Source organism: Haematobia irritans, chromosome 2 (assembly GCF_050003625.1).
Source record: "Haematobia irritans isolate KBUSLIRL chromosome 2, ASM5000362v1, whole genome shotgun sequence".
Taxonomy (NCBI): domain Eukaryota; kingdom Metazoa; phylum Arthropoda; class Insecta; order Diptera; family Muscidae; genus Haematobia; species Haematobia irritans.
The window spans coordinates 133,469,282-133,485,481 of NC_134398.1; the positions used below are offsets into that span (position 1 = coordinate 133,469,282).

The 16,200-nt window shown below is 34.6% G+C and overlaps 1 protein-coding gene across 2 annotated transcripts in view; it reads right to left on the bottom strand.

The window, feature by feature from the left end:
* The window catches only part of salr (spalt-related), a 113,855-nt gene extending 104,355 nt beyond the window's left edge, over nucleotides 1-9,500 (bottom strand). For both annotated transcript variants that reach the window (XM_075296196.1, XM_075296193.1), the window contains exon 1: nucleotides 9,295-9,500. The gene's annotated coding sequence lies outside the window, so the exon portion shown is untranslated. The remainder of the gene's footprint in view (nucleotides 1-9,294) is intronic.
* Between the last annotated feature and the right edge of the window lie 6,700 nt (nucleotides 9,501-16,200).

Sequence of the window (16,200 nt, forward strand, 5' to 3'; positions counted from 1 at the left end):
AATCGACCCCCAATCACACAAAAATTGGTCCATATCAAGTTCATAATTGTATATAGCCCCCACATAAGCGACCCCCATATTTCAATTCTGGCCTCTACGTATCATGCAAAAAGTCTATATCGATTCGTAATTTTTTGTAGACTTACCTTTTTTTCTAATATATACCACACTGAAAAAAATATTGTCGTGAGATCAAAGATTTTGTGTCTTTAAAATACGAATGCAAATTTAGCTTAGAATAGAAGACGCATTTCTCTAATATAAAGCTTTTTTCCTTGTCCAAAAGTCGATAAACTTTTCAATGGAGTCACATTGTCCTTATTATTAAGTGATTTCGTTTAAAAATGGGTATCATAACATGAAAGAAAAAATGTTTGGGGCTAAGGCCAACTTGACTTTATTAATGCAGAGAAATTCTTTAAAATTAATGAAATTGTCATTAAATTTGTTGTCTTTTTGCATCTTGACAAAGCAAAAAATCGTTCAAAAATAGGACATGCTTTTCAACAGTTTATTTTAAAGACGTTTTTACTTTAAACGTAGCATTATTTCTACTGGAAGTCGAGTCTGAATTTGGAAAATAAAGTTGTCGTTAACTTGTTTTTAAAGGACTTTGATGAAAAAACGAAAAATTAAAATTTGCTTCCTAGAATAAAGTACACAAAACCGAAATTTAAAAGAGAATTGTGTCTTAAAAGTATCCTTACGTGAATCCTCTGCTTCTTTTGCTCGGAATCAATAGCAAAATTTTTAAAGTAAAGACAAAATCTTTGGAAACGGGCATGCTTTTTTTGCAGTGCATTCTTCACAATATACTATCGCAGTACCATAGGTCTTGCCTCTAAAGCTTTACAAATTTCTTTAAAAGCTGATTATTAATATGAGAACTTAAAAGTATATATGTATATTGATATATGTAAATACACTAAACAAGCTATTAAGTAATTATGGATCTTGCTCTTGCCATAATCCCCAGTTAACTGATAATAATCCCCCCAAAATCCTTTTGAATTTTATGAGAACAGAATTATCGAGTGATTGTTATGAAAATATGTTGCCACCGAAATGAATAAATACATATTCAAACTAAATAACAGAGAAAATATATTGTCTGGAGGTCTTAAGATAATATTTTTGAACAAGTTTAATGAAAGCAAAAAGCATTCTTGTTTGTTATAATAAGCGACGCCAAATCAAAAACTTAATTTTGAAACATATTCATAAATAAACACAGACACGATAGGTGCTGTCGCCAATGTTGAAATATATATAATCCGTAAAAATACTAAATATTCTTTATAATATGTTAAATGGTTTAAATTTGATTAACATTTTTGTCATTAAGATTTATTACACTACTTAACAAATTTGTATTTCAGAAGAGGTCTAGGTCAAATGCTAAGGCATATATTAGGAATATTGAAGGAAATGAAAACAGCACTAAATTTGGCACAGCTAAAGTACACTCCTCACATCCCAAAGAGTGTAGTAAATATCTACTAAACCTCACTTAATTATATTGAAAAAGAGTAACAGGACTTTAAAGACGCCTATAATGAACTTGTGCCTCTAAGAAGATATCGAATGTTTTTTTTTTTTTCATTGTTATGGCATTGTAAAATGGTTGCCCAAATTTATATATATAATATTCAATAAAATAACATGTTTGCGACAATCATATTACATGTTTATCACCCAAAAATAACATTTGGTTCTTGTAACATGTTTGAGGTAATCACATTCCTTCTCTGGGTGACTTCATAATAACCACCATCCAACAATATGGAGGGGACACCCAATAAATTCTACACCCAAAGAAAAAATACTTTTCTCCGGAACTATATTTTAGACAAATGAAATTCCCATTTAACCCTTTCGCTACCGAAATAAACCTAATGTTAACAACTTTTATTTTTCATCTGTTTTTACTTGTACTAACAGCATGTAGAATTTTGAAAATCTACCTCAATTACTTCAAGAGCAATATGTTATGAGCTTGTTCTGAAAATTTGATTCATGAATTGTGACCAAATGGCATTACGAAAATTAGCCTAATTTGGCCTATAATATTTTTCAAAGTGTGATAAAAAATACATAAAAGAACCCGTAAAAGTATCAGCTATAGTTTTTGTATAAACGTCCATTTACTAGAAACACAGAAGAAAAATTGTCTTAAATTTTCGTATTTTTCGTTTATTGTTAAATAAGTTTATAAAAATTTATTTTATATTTATAGCTTATTTAGATTAAAGCCTCTACTTTAAAATAACATCGAGAAATAAATCGAAACTAAGTGGGAAAATAGAATTTGGTGTATTTTTCGAATGTCCTTCTAAGTGGACATCGGTAGTGAAAGGGTTAATGTAAATTAGTTTCTGTAATAGCAAATAAACTCGAATGAATGAAACAATTGCTTCTAATCTTCTTTATTTGCTTTTAAAGAGAATGTCTTGGCATCAAAAGAAAATTTTGTTTGTTTAAAATTTCGTTCCTCAGAAAAGAAAATTCTTCATTCAATGTAACATAACATAGGTAGCCATATTTCATTACGATAGAATATTGGAGTTTCTTGCAAAGAAGAGTGTACCTAAGAGAGAAGTTCACCAATGTGGTATCACAATGGACTGAATTGTCTATGTGAGCCTGATACATCGGGCTGCCACCTAACCTAACCTGAGAGAATATTCAATCCTATAAAATCCCAGTGTGACGGTTCTTACATTCGAGTTTCACGTTGCTGCAAATTGAGCGGTTCGCTTTCAAGACAAATAGCGATATGAAACAAGGATGCCTTTTATCTTCCCTCCTTTTATAGCGACCCTGGACGAAAAATAAGTATATACGGCCGTAAGTTCGGCCAGGCCGAATCTTATGTACCCTCCACCATGGATTGCGTAGAAACTTCTACGAAAGACTATAATCCGCAATTGAATTACTTGGGTTGTTGTATCTTAAAACTTCTTAACTTCGTTTTCTAAATTGAATTAGTCCATACGTGGTATATATGTTATTAGACAAAAAAGTTATGTATAGGTAAGTCTACAAATAATTACGAATGGACATGGACTTTTGCACGGTACGTAGAGAGCCAGAATTGAAATATGGGGGGTCGCTTATATGGGGGCTATATAGAATTATGAACTAGATATGGACCAATTTTTGTGTGATTGGAGATCGATTTATCTGAGGGCTATATATAACTATAGACCGATATGGACCTAGTTAGGCATGGTTGTTAACGGCCATATATTAGCACAATGTACCAAATTTCAACTGACTCGGATGAAATTTGCTCCTCCAAGAGGCTCCAAAACCAAATCGCGGGATCGGTTTATATGGGGGCTATATATGATCATGGACTGATATGGACCACTTTTTCATGGTTGTTAAATATCATATACTACCACAACGTACCAAATTTCAACCAGATCGGATAAATTTTGCTTCTCTCACACACCGGAGGTCAAATCTGGGGATCGGTTTATATGGGGGCTATATATAATTATGGACTGATATGAACCAATTCCTGCATGGTTGGTGGATACCATATACTAACATCACGTACCAAATTTTAACCGAATCGGATGAATTTTGCTTCTCCAAGGGGCTCCGGAGGTCAAATCTGGTTATTGTTTTGTATGGGGGCTATATATAATTATGGACCGATGTGGACCAATGGTCCATTGAGACCATATACTAACACCATATTCCAAATTTCAGCCGGATCGGATGAAATTTACTTCTCTTAGAGGCTCCACAAGCCAAATCGGGGGATCGATTTATATGGGGGCTATATATATAATTATGGTCCGATGTGGACCAATTTTTGCATGGTTGTTAGATACCATATACTAACACCATGTACCAAATTTCAGCCGGATCGGGTGAAATTTGCTTCTCTTAGAGGCTCCCCAAGCCAAATCTGAGGATCGGTTTATATGGGGGCCACGACCCAGAATATATATACTTTATGGGGTCTTAGATATTTCGATGTGTTACAAACGGAATGACAAAGTTAATATACCCCAATCCTATGGTGGAGGGTATAATAAGTGACCAGAACACAGGCATACAATGGAAAATTAACCAACAAGTTGAGGACTTGAATTATGACGACGACCCGATACAATTTCGGTTTTTCACCAAAACACTAAATTAGAAGTGCAAAAATATATATTAAGACCATTAAATTTTTATGAAATCTTGTCATATCAATGATGGAAAAGTTTTAAGACCTTGTTTGGGTAATATTTTGTCTTATTGAGTTTGTCTTATTGATTCAAAAAAGTAACCATGAGTTAATTGATTCAAATCCATCACAAAGATGAATTTTTTAATTGTATCAATTAATTTAGGCCACGAGACACTGGAATGGAATACTCAATGCTCAATGGCCAGAGTCAGACCAGAGACAACCTGGCGACGAACAATTTAAATCTTTTGAAATATTCTATGTTTCTGATGGAATGCTCTGACTTTGTTAATATATACACGCTTTCAAGAAACAACATTTCAACAAAATATCGACGTTTGATGTAAAAATTTCCTTGGAAGAAAGTTTTAGAGGCTCAGTCGTATTTAGGAATTTTCCAGTCTGTAGACAATGATGGATTTTATAATGAATACAGTGTCTTACGTAACGATTAAGAAAACTTATATTGCGAAAGAGGGTTTAGTATTTGGAATAGTTTATATACTAAGGAAGGGAACAAAATGTTTTTTGTTCTCATAAAAGGAGAATTGGATATTACCAACAATTAGGTTCATTTTAAACAAGTAAGGAAAGTCTACAGTCTGGCGGGGCCGACTATAATATATCCTACACCATTTTGTAGATCCATATCTTCGATACCATATCAAGTTATTAAATTTGTTGGGTACTACACATAAAGGGTTATGTTCCCATATACATATATCTAAATCTGACCCGATTTGAATAAAATTTGGTTGGACTTCTACAAAATCTCTAAACTTAAAATTTAAGTCGGCTAATGTCCTGGGGTGGAACACAGAGTTAGTAAAAAACAAGTAAGGAAAGTCTAAAGTCGGGCGGGGCCGACTATATTATACCCTGCACCACTTTGTAGATCTAAATTTTCGATACCATATCACATCCGTCAAATGTGTTGGGTGCTATATATAAAGGTTTGTCCCAAATACATACATTTAAATATCACTCGATTTGGACAGAATTTTATAGACTTTTACAAAATCTATAGACTCAAAATTTAAGTTGTCTAATGCACTAGGGTGGAACACAATTTTAGTAAAAAATATGGGAAACATTTAAATCTGAAGCAATTTTAAGGAAACTTCGCAAAAGTTTATTTATAATTTATCTCTCGATATATATGTATTAGAAGTTTAGGAAAATTAGAGTCACTTTTCAAATTTTCGACTAAGCAGTGGCGATATAACAAGGAAAATGTTAAATTTTTTCGAAATCAGAAAAACATATATATATGGGAGCTATATCTAAATCTGAACCGATGTCAACCAAATTTGGCACGCATAGCTACAATGCTAATTCTACTCCCTATGCAAAATTTCAACTAAATCGGAGTTAAAAATTGGCCTCTGTGGTCATATGAGTGTAAATCGGGCGAAAGCTATATATGGGAGATATATCAAAATCTGAACCGATTTCAACCAAATTTGGCACGCATAGTTACAATGCTAATTCTACTCCCTATGCAAAATTTCAACTAAATCGGAGCAAAAAATTGGCCTCTGTGGGCAAATGAGTGTAAATCGGGCGAAAGCTATATATGGGAGCTATATCTAAATCTGAACCGATTTGGCTGATATTTTGCAAGTTTTTCGAGACTCATAAAATATTCGGATGTACGGAATTTGAGGAAGATCGGTTGATATACACGCCAATTATGACCAGATCGGTGAAAAATATATATGGCAGCTATATCTAAATCTGAACCGATTTTTTCCAAAATCAATAGGGATCGTCTTTGAGCCGAAACAGGACCCTGTACCAAATTTTAGGACAATCGGACTAAAACTGCGAGCTGTACTTTGCACACAAAAATACACCAACAGACAGACAGACGGAGAGACAGACAGACGGAGAGACAGAAAGACGGACATCGCTAAATCGACTCAGAATTTAATTCTAAGCCGATCCGTATACTAAAAGGTTGGTCTATGATTACTCCTTCTTGGCGTTACATACAAATGCACAAACTTATTATACCCTGTACCACAGTAGTGGTGAAGGGTATAAATATGGGAAACATTTAAATCTGAAGCAATTTTAAGGAAACTTCGCAAAAGTTTATTTATGATTTATCGCTCGATATATATGTATTACCAGTTTAGGAAAATGAGAGTAATTTTTACAACTTTTCGACTAAGCAGTGGCGATTTTACAAGGAAAATGTTGGTATTTTGACCATTTTCGTCGAAATCAGAAAAATATATATATGGGAGCTAAATCTGAACCGATTTTAACCAAATTTGGCACGCATAGCCACAATGCTAATTCTACTCCCTGTGTAAAATTTCAACTAAATCGGAGTTAAAAATTGGCCTCTGTGGTCATATGAGTGTAAATCAGGCGAAAGCTATATATGGGAGATATATAGAAATCTGAACCGATTTCAACCAAATTTGGCACGCATAGCTACAATGCTAATTCTACTCCCTGTGCAAAATTTCAACTAAATCGGAGTTAAAAATTGGCCTCTGTGGTCATATGAGTGTAAATCGGGCGAAAGCTATATATGGAAGATATATCCAAATCTGAACCGATTTCAACCAAATTTGGCACGCATAGCTACAATGCTAATTATACTCCCTGTGTAAAATTCCAACTAAATCGGAGTTAAAAATTGGCCTCTGTGGTCATATGCGTGTAAATCGGGCGAAATCTATATATGGGAGCTATATCTAAATCTGAACCGATTTCAACCAAATTTGGCACGCATAGCTACAATGTTAATTCTACTCCCTGTGTAAAATTTCACGTTAATAGGATTTCAAATTATGAGAGTAAATTCTATCGATTTCAACCAAAATTAGCACCTATATCGAGAACGTTAAAGCTACTCCCTATGCATAGTTTCACCTAAATCAGAGTAAAACTTTGGCCTCTGTGGTTATGTGATTGTAAATCGGGCGAAGGATATATATCGGAGCTATATCTAAATCTGAACGGATTTCAACCAAATTCGCCACACTTTACGACTCTGTCAAGGGCACTCCTTGAGCAAAATTTAAAGCGAATCAGGCTGAAATTTTGGCTTCTGGAGCCATAATAGTAGATATCGGGCGAAAGATGTATATGGGAGCTATATCGAAAACTGAACCGATTTCTTCCAAAATAGGATTCTATTCTGAATAATATTTCTCGCGGTTTTTATTGTATTAATGCTGATTACCTTGTACTTGATGCATCGTTTATTGCTGTAAGACTCGCAGCGTTCGTTTGTCAGACCATGGTGTCAACTGACTCATTGGTCAATATGTCTAAACGCATTAGATGTAGCATCCCAGCAAAAAATGGAGCACTTTTCAGCAGGATTGTAAGGGAGAGAAGCAGTACCAACTGCTTACAAAACAACCGAATTATGTTAGCGCTGATTTTTGTGGGCGATGTCCCGATTTAGAGCAGCTTCTACATAGCGCTGATATAATTGCTTATTTTAATAGAAATATAATTTTGAGTATAGCATTGTTAGCGTGAAGGAAAACAGCACTACTTTTCATACTGCATGAATTGGTGCAATAACGTAAACGAATGATTATAAACTTGTTTGATTACTCGTTTACGTTATTGCCACCGATTCATGCAGTGTGGATGCACTGCCTACATTATTGTATACCAAAAAGCGCAACTAACCTTTTACTGCTGAAGTATTTTTTGCTGGGATGGCATTAAGGGAATCTCTACCTGACTTAGAGAATATGCCTGTACTAAATGAAATGATATAAATGACATGTTCATTGGTAACTACTCTAAATACTTCGGTGTTATATTGGAAATGAAGATGGAGTTTGAACTGATTATCGAAGAAAGGCAATCGATTGGACACGTGGCATTAGATAAAGGTCAGGGATAGGGAACAATATATCGGAATTTTAATATATTAGTGCTCCCGCGTTTCCTTTTATTTCAATTTTTCACTCCACATTTTAATATATTAGTGCTCCAGCGTTTCCTTTTATTTCATGTTTCCCTCGACAATTTATTATTTATTATCTGTCTTATTTTACAAAAAGCTTTTTTATTTTATTGTAATTTTAAATGATTTCTTTTCTATCTTTTTATTTCATTCAAATCAATTTATTTATAAAGTAAGAAAATTAAATTTATATTAATAACATTTTATTTTACTTATTTTAAGCTTTCTTAAACTAATTATAATTTTTAAATTAATCTATTGTTGTTGTTTTGATCTCAGCTTAAAGCCATGCATTGACTAAACTACAAGTGTAGCTTAACCAACAGAGGAAAAGTATGCTTGTCAAATTTATTTGGGCAAAGCCCTATAGACTGCAAGATGGTTGGATGTACAGCTGTTTCGGAATTACCACATTCCTCATCAGCATCCTCTACTTGCAGCAAATCTATTTATATAAAATGTTTCCATACTCAATATCTAGATTTACCCACATTTAGTTCATATAATTATTGAGACGTACATGGAATGCCTCACTTCAACAAAATAATTCAGAATTTCTTAAAATTTGTAAATTTTACCAGTAATGCGTCCGTTATGAACTTCGTATGGTGTTAAAGGCATTCGTGTAATTTTGAACTCCAAGTTTTACCATCAAACTTGAAAATTTTCTTCAGAAAGTGAAAAAAAAATTATATCTAATTAATTTTATTGAATTTGTCGAAAAATATTTACTTATATTTTTGTAAAATTCGCTTAATATCTGCGTTTTAACTACAGTTTAGTTAACATTTTCTAAAATTAATCAAAATTTTCTTTTTCTGGTAGGTTCACTTTTTTTGGGTGTAATATAACTTGTTGGACTTTACTGATATCAATGAGTGATATCCTTTTCCATATTTAACTTAATGATAGGAAAACTTCTTATAGCCAACTCTGAATGGCAAGAAAAATAAGTGAAGTAAACTTTAAAACAATTTTAAGAAACTCAATAATATCATATAATCAGGTTTGCTAAAATTATTTTATTGTTTGTCCAAAACTGGGGGGGGGGTATGAAAGACGAACAAGTTTACCATTTGACCCAAGTGGGTATCATGTGATTATTTATTTATTTTTTATTACAACAATTATTGTAAAATCTTAAGCATCGACTTACCTTTGCATTCTTTTTTTTTATCAGCTAATCCATAAAGGCTGTATCATATCCGCATTGAAGATTCATAATAATGGCAATTGTAAATACCTTTCTTTTTTTGCCGACGGCATTATGTTTCTAGGCTCTTTTGAATAAAAATTCTTTTTAATGTTTCTTGTTTTCTTACGTATATAAAAATAGACAATGTTAATAATTTCGTTTGATTTTTACTTTTAATTTATAGTTTCCTTTTTAAAAAAATAAAAAATAGCAAATTTAAAAATAAACAGATATTATTTTTACATGTCATGTTATACATATTTTTCCAATTAGTTGCGTTTTTTCTCCACAGGCAGAGGAAGTAATATATAAATTAAGGCACTCTAAAAGCTTATTAAAACTAAACGCTGGGACAATATTGGTAACTCCAACCGCAGCGACGTCATAGGCGACGACGGAGCTGATATATGTACACGCACTGCGACTCACGCATCACATTCACACATTGCTGTAGGTTGAAAACACTCACGTCCGCGGTTTTTGGGTTTTCATTAAATTAAATGACACGACGATGCGACGGTAAATCTAATTTAATAATTAAAACCAAAAATTTTAACACAATAACAAAGTTTTTTTTTAGTTTATTCGTATTACGCCTTGGGACAATTTTCTTTAGTTATGAGAAAAAATTATAAATATAAAAATACATATTTTATAAATTAAAATTTTATAAACATTTTCATTTTTACACTTTTTCTTTATTATATTAAAAATATTTTGTTTTCTTTTTTTAATATACCCCTCCAAATTTCTGGTTTATTTATTCTTATAATATTTTATACATTTTTCATTTATATTTTATTACAATTTTTTAATATTTTTCCGTTTTTGTTTTTCTAAGAAAATTCTTTGTTGTTATAGATTCAGTGGATGTTGGTTTGGTTGCTTCGTTACTATTCTTTGGTAAGGATGCACTTGTATCCTTTATTGGCATTAAAATGTTCCTTCGTATTTTTTTCACACTTTTATGAGATCTTTTCCAAACTCAAAAAAAACAGCAAACAAAAAGCCATTGCTTGTTGTTGTTATTTTGAGAGATATTTTTGTGGATTCGTTTCTTCTGTTAAAAAAATAAGAGGATTTTTTGCTTTGAGGTGGATGCTGCTACTGCTGAGAGATATTCCATTTATTGTAGCGTATGGCAAATGTATTGGTGTTTTAGGTTATTATTATGATAAATAAACCCGAAAGAATTTCTATTTAATATTTTTGCAAGATTTTTTTTTTTGACAAACTCTTAAAAAAAACTTTACACTTGAGAGTTTCGCAATAATAACAACAACACAATTTTAATAGCTCGCAAAAAATCCAGTCTTCGTCAGGCCCACAATTATAGCCGTTTTTCAATACCAGAGAATTTTAATACACTTTTGGTGTCGTAGTCAGTCTTGTCTCGTTGTTAAAGTCCTCCACCACGACAACAACGACGACGACGGCAACGATGGTGTCATAGTTGATGTTGGATATTTTAAACGTCGCCCGAAATGACCGCCGCCTCTGCCATCGTCGATTTTAGTCTTCGTCGCAGTTGTGTTAAAGCCATAGCCTTTAGCCAATTGTCTGAGAGTATGCGTGTATATGTGTGTGGGCAATGTTGCAGGTTCAATTCCTTCCAGTAAAAACAAATCGAATACTCTCGCTTATGAAAGGGGAGAGATGAGATGAGAATCTACCATGAAGTAGGAGAGAGAGCTCACAAAAATCTTTGTAATCTACAACCTTTGAGACACTTATAATTAACACATGTTAATGTTGATTATTTGAAAAATTGTCCAATATTATCTCTTATATTAAAATTATTTTTTAAATACCATTAATAAAATAAATAGCACTAACAATTGTTAAAAGAAGTCCTGGCGCAACGTTATACGCCAAATTTCAAACTAGAGCAGAAAAGTTTTGGTGCTGCGCACCACCAACCAACCCAAACATCCAGATTTACCCCCAACAACCAACATTCATTCAACATTCACATGTTTTTGCATCGCATTTGTTTGCCTCAACAATGTCTGTGGCGCCGCTATACACGCTCACATGCTATGTCTACAACAGACATTGGGGCAATGTTAACAACGTATTTTAAAATGGGGGAGAAAAACAAACAAAAAACAGCATCATATATAACGGGGAGTAGTACTCTCAGAGGAATCAAATATGACTCTCTCTCCTATATATTCTCTCTACAATAATATAAACATACATCTACACTGTTTCTCATTTATTATTTCCTTTTTTTTTCTTGATTTTTTTCTACCATGCTATGAGAAAGAGAGTAAGAAGCTTTACATTATCTCCCAGAGAAATTGTTTTATACTCAACACACATATTGGCGCACATTATATTTGAGCCATTTTTTTTTGTTTGCGAGCACTCTATCTTACACGCACACACTCCCTATCTCTGGTTTGGTCAAAACAAAATTTTGGTTATTTATTCTGTTCTTTTCCGGCCGCTCTGTTATTGTGTTCTTGCGTTTGCCTTGGTCCGTGTCGCTACTATAGCTTTGCCAAAAGCATCCATCACCCCACCCCTCCTCCTTAAATATACATTTCAATTCACCTTTATGACGCGCGCGTTTGGTACTTTGTGTTGTTATTGACCACTTTGCACACTCACTCGATAATCTCGTTGTTGTCGTCGTCGTCGGTTGTTTTATCGACGCTCGACACACGCTATTCAAAATGAGACCCCCAAACAACCACTTGGTCTCTGTTGTACTGTTGGCTGGAAGTTGCATACTGAAAAGTTTATTCACGAAAATTTTACAACAGATTTTTTTACCGCCGCATGCTGCTTGCCATTTGTAGTCGTCGTCGTTGTGGTGGCTTCTGCGCCGCCAACCACCCAGTCAACATGTTTAGCGCAAAGAGCATATTGCAAAAGTGACGTCGCAGAAACGTATCTTAAGTTTTACATCCATCCACCATCATCAACAGCCATAGACATTTAGTGCGGCAAGGTAGAGTCAGACAGAGGTTGCTTCTTCGTCTCCACCAACCGTTTTTGCCAATTCGAGTGTTTGTGTGGAGTTGTTGTCGTTGCAAGTGTGACCGCACTTGCTTTATTTACTCGCTCTCTCATCTTTTTCTCATCAAGGAAAGACTGGGCACAAATAAAAGAGCAAACCCCTATATGAGAATCAGTTAGAACATAAATGGACAGTTGAAATTAAAATGAAAGGATTAAAAGAATATTGATTTTAGCTTTTATTTTCTCACATACTTTTTTCTAGAAGATTAACAAAGTAATTTAGCATTTAGTGTACACCATAATTTAGAGGGAATTCATATGTGTAACAAGTTAAATTCAAATATATTGTCTATCTCATTGTACATGAGACATTTATGATGACTATACCATTTAAAGATAATGGAAATGTGTAGTGGCCAACTTGCTTGCGAGATTGGTATCTGGACTTTTCTTGTCAGTTACTTAATAGTATTAATTCCCTTAATATTCCTGTCCAATAAGCTCGAATAAATATTGTAATAATTTGTAGTTTAAATGATTTGGACATTAAACCAGCTTGCATTGATATCAGACTAACATATAAATTGGAAATATTTTTATTTAAGTAAGCGTTTAGCGGGATAATTATTATTTAAGTTTCAATAATTTTCTTAACTTAAAATCCATGAAAAACTTGGACCATATTGATCCATAATTATATATAGTCCCCATATAAACTGATCTCCAGATTTGACGTGCGGAGCCCCTTGGAGGAGCACATTTCATCCGATCCGGTTGAAATTTGGTACGAGATGTCAGTATATAACTGGTTGGCTGATAAGTCCCCGGCCTAACAAAGAAAAACACATTTTTTTTTTTGTCAAAATTCGTTTTTATTATTCAACATAGTTCCCTTCAAGAGCGATACAACGATTATAACGACCTTCCAATTTTTTGATACCGTTTTGGTAGCCTCAAACCGTTTTGGTAGTTTTGCCTCAAAATAGGCCTCAGTTTCGGCGATCACCTCTTCATTGCAGCCAAATTTTTTTCTGCGAGCGTCCTTTTGAGGTCTGAGAACAAGAAAAAGTCGCTGGGGGCCAGATCTGGAGAATACGGTGGGTGGGGAAGCAATTCGAAGCCCAATTCATGAATTTTTGCCATCGTTCTCAATGATTTGTGGCACGGTGCGTTGTCTTGGTGGAACAACACTTTTTTCTTCTTCATATGGGGCCGTTTGGCGCGATTTCGACCTTCAAACGCTCCAATAACGCCATATAATAGTCACTGTTGACGGTTTTTCCCTTCTCAAGATAATCGATAAAAATTATTCCATGCGCATCCCAAAAAACACAGGCCATTACTTTGCCAGCGGACGTTTAAGTCTTTCCACGCTTCGGAGACGGTTCACCGGTCGCTGTCCACTCAGCCGACTGTCGATTGGACTCAGGAGTGTAGTGAAAATCATTGCATAATTGATCACAATGGACGGAATAATCTTAATGAGCCTGAAATAGATCGGACTGCCACTTTAACCTAATGGTCTAAATTTCATTTTTGTACCCTCCACCATAGGATTTGTAACACATCGAAATATTGCTCTAAGACCCCATAAAGTATATATATTCTGGGTCGTGGCGAAATTCTGAGTCGATCTAAGCATGTCCGTCGTCATATCGGTCCACTTTTACGTACAGCCCCCATATAAACGGACCCCCAGATTTGACTTGCGGAGCCTCTAAGAATAGCATATTTCATCCGATCTAGCTGAAATTTGGTACATGGTGTAAGTATTGGTCTCTAGTAACCATTCAAAAATTAGTCCATATCGGTCCATAATTATATATAGCCACATATAAACCTATCCCCAGATTTGGTTTGCGGATCCTCTAAGAGAAGCAAATTTCATCCGATCCGGCTGAAATTTGGTACACGGTATAAGTATATTGTCTCTAACAACCATGCAAAAATTGGTCCATATCGGTCCATAATTATAAATAGCCCCCATAAAGGGTGATACGGTCAAAATTTGGTCAATATAAACTTGACGTATTTCTTTCAATTTTGCATTTAAAAAACCTGAACACCCCTCATTATGAAGGTGTGTGTGTAGAATGTTGCTCCTATTTTGATTTTGGAATTCACCCTTCAGTTGTCAAAATGCCGTCCAAGCAAGAAGAGCAGCGTATCAAAATTTTGCTCGCGCATCGCGAAAATCCGAGCTACTCGCACGCAAAGCTGGCAAAATCGCTAAAAGTTGCCAAATCATCCGTTACAAATGTAATTACAGTGTTTGGGGAACGTTTGTCGACAGCCAGGACGTCTGGATCGGGGGGAAATCGAAAACCGGAAGCCGCTGAGACGACAAAGAGAGTTGCCGGTAGTTTCAAGCGAAACCCTAACCTCTCTCTCCGAGATGCCGCAAATAAGATGGGTGTATCGTCTACAACCGTGCATCGAGCCAAAAAACGAGCCGGACTATCGACTTACAAGAAGGTAGTGACTCCAAATCGCGATGATAAACAAAATACGACGGCCAAAGCGCGATCCCGGAGGCTGTACACGACGATGCTGACGAAGTTTGACTGCGTGGTAATGGACGACGAAACCTACGTCAAAGCCGACTACAAGCAGCTTCTGGGACAGGAGTTTTATACGGCAAAAGGAAGGGGAAAGGTAGCAGATATTTTCAAGCACATAAAACTGTCAAAGTTCGCAAAGAAATATCTGGTTTAGCAAGCCATCTGTACCTGTGGCTTGAAAAGCAGCATTTTCATAGCTTCCGGGACTGTCAACCAAGAAATTTACGTGAAAGAGTGTTTGAATAAACGTCTGCTGCCTTTCCTGAAGAAACACGGTTGTTCCGTACTGTTTTGGACGGATTTGGCATTTTGCCATTACGGTAAAAAGGCCATGGAGTGGTACGCCGCCAACAACGTGCAGGTGGTTCCCAAGGACAAGAACCCTCCCAACACGCCAGAGCTCCGCCCAATTGAGAAATACTGGCCTATTGTCAAGCGGAACCTAAAGAAGACCAAAAAACTGCTAAGGACGACAGCAGTTCAAGGCAAACTGGCTTTCTGCGGCGAAGAAGGTGGACAAGGTGGCTGTACAAAATCTGATGGCAGGTGTCAAGCGTGAGGCCCGGCAATTCGGATTTGGAAAAGCGAAAGCCTAACTGAATATTTTTCCTGAATTTTATACTAATTGAACTTGAAAAAGAAATTTAATTTGATTTTTTAAATAAACGATTCCACCGATTTACACGCGTTTTCCCTTTAAAAACCGATCCCCAGATTTGACCTCCGGAGCCTCTTGGAGGAGCAAAATTCATCCCATCCGGTTGAAATTTGGAACTTGGTATTAGTATATGGCCGCTAATAACCATGCCAAAATTGATCCATATCGGTCTATAGTTATATATAGCCGATCCCCAATCACACAAAAATTGGTCCGTATCGGTTCATAATCATGGTTGCCACTCGATCCAAAAATAATCTACCAAATTTTATTTCTATTGAAAATTTTATCAAAATTTTATTCCCATAGAAAATTTTGTCAAATTTTATTTCTATAGAAAATTTTGGCAAAATTTTATTTTTATAAAAAATGTTGTCAAAAATTTAGTTCTATAGAGAATGTTGTCAAAATTTTAATTCTATTGAAAATTTTGTAAAAATTTTATTTCTACAGAAAATTTTACCAAAATTTTATTTCTATAGAAAATTTTGTCTGAATTTTATTTGTATAGAATATTTTATTTCGTTAGAAAATTTTTTCCAAATTTCTATAGAAAATGTTGTCAATATATTATTTTGTCAAAATTTTATTTCGATAGAAACTTTTGTCATAAATTTTATTTCTATAGAAAATTTTGTCAAACTTAATTATATACGTATTTAATCGGCCTTTTTTAGT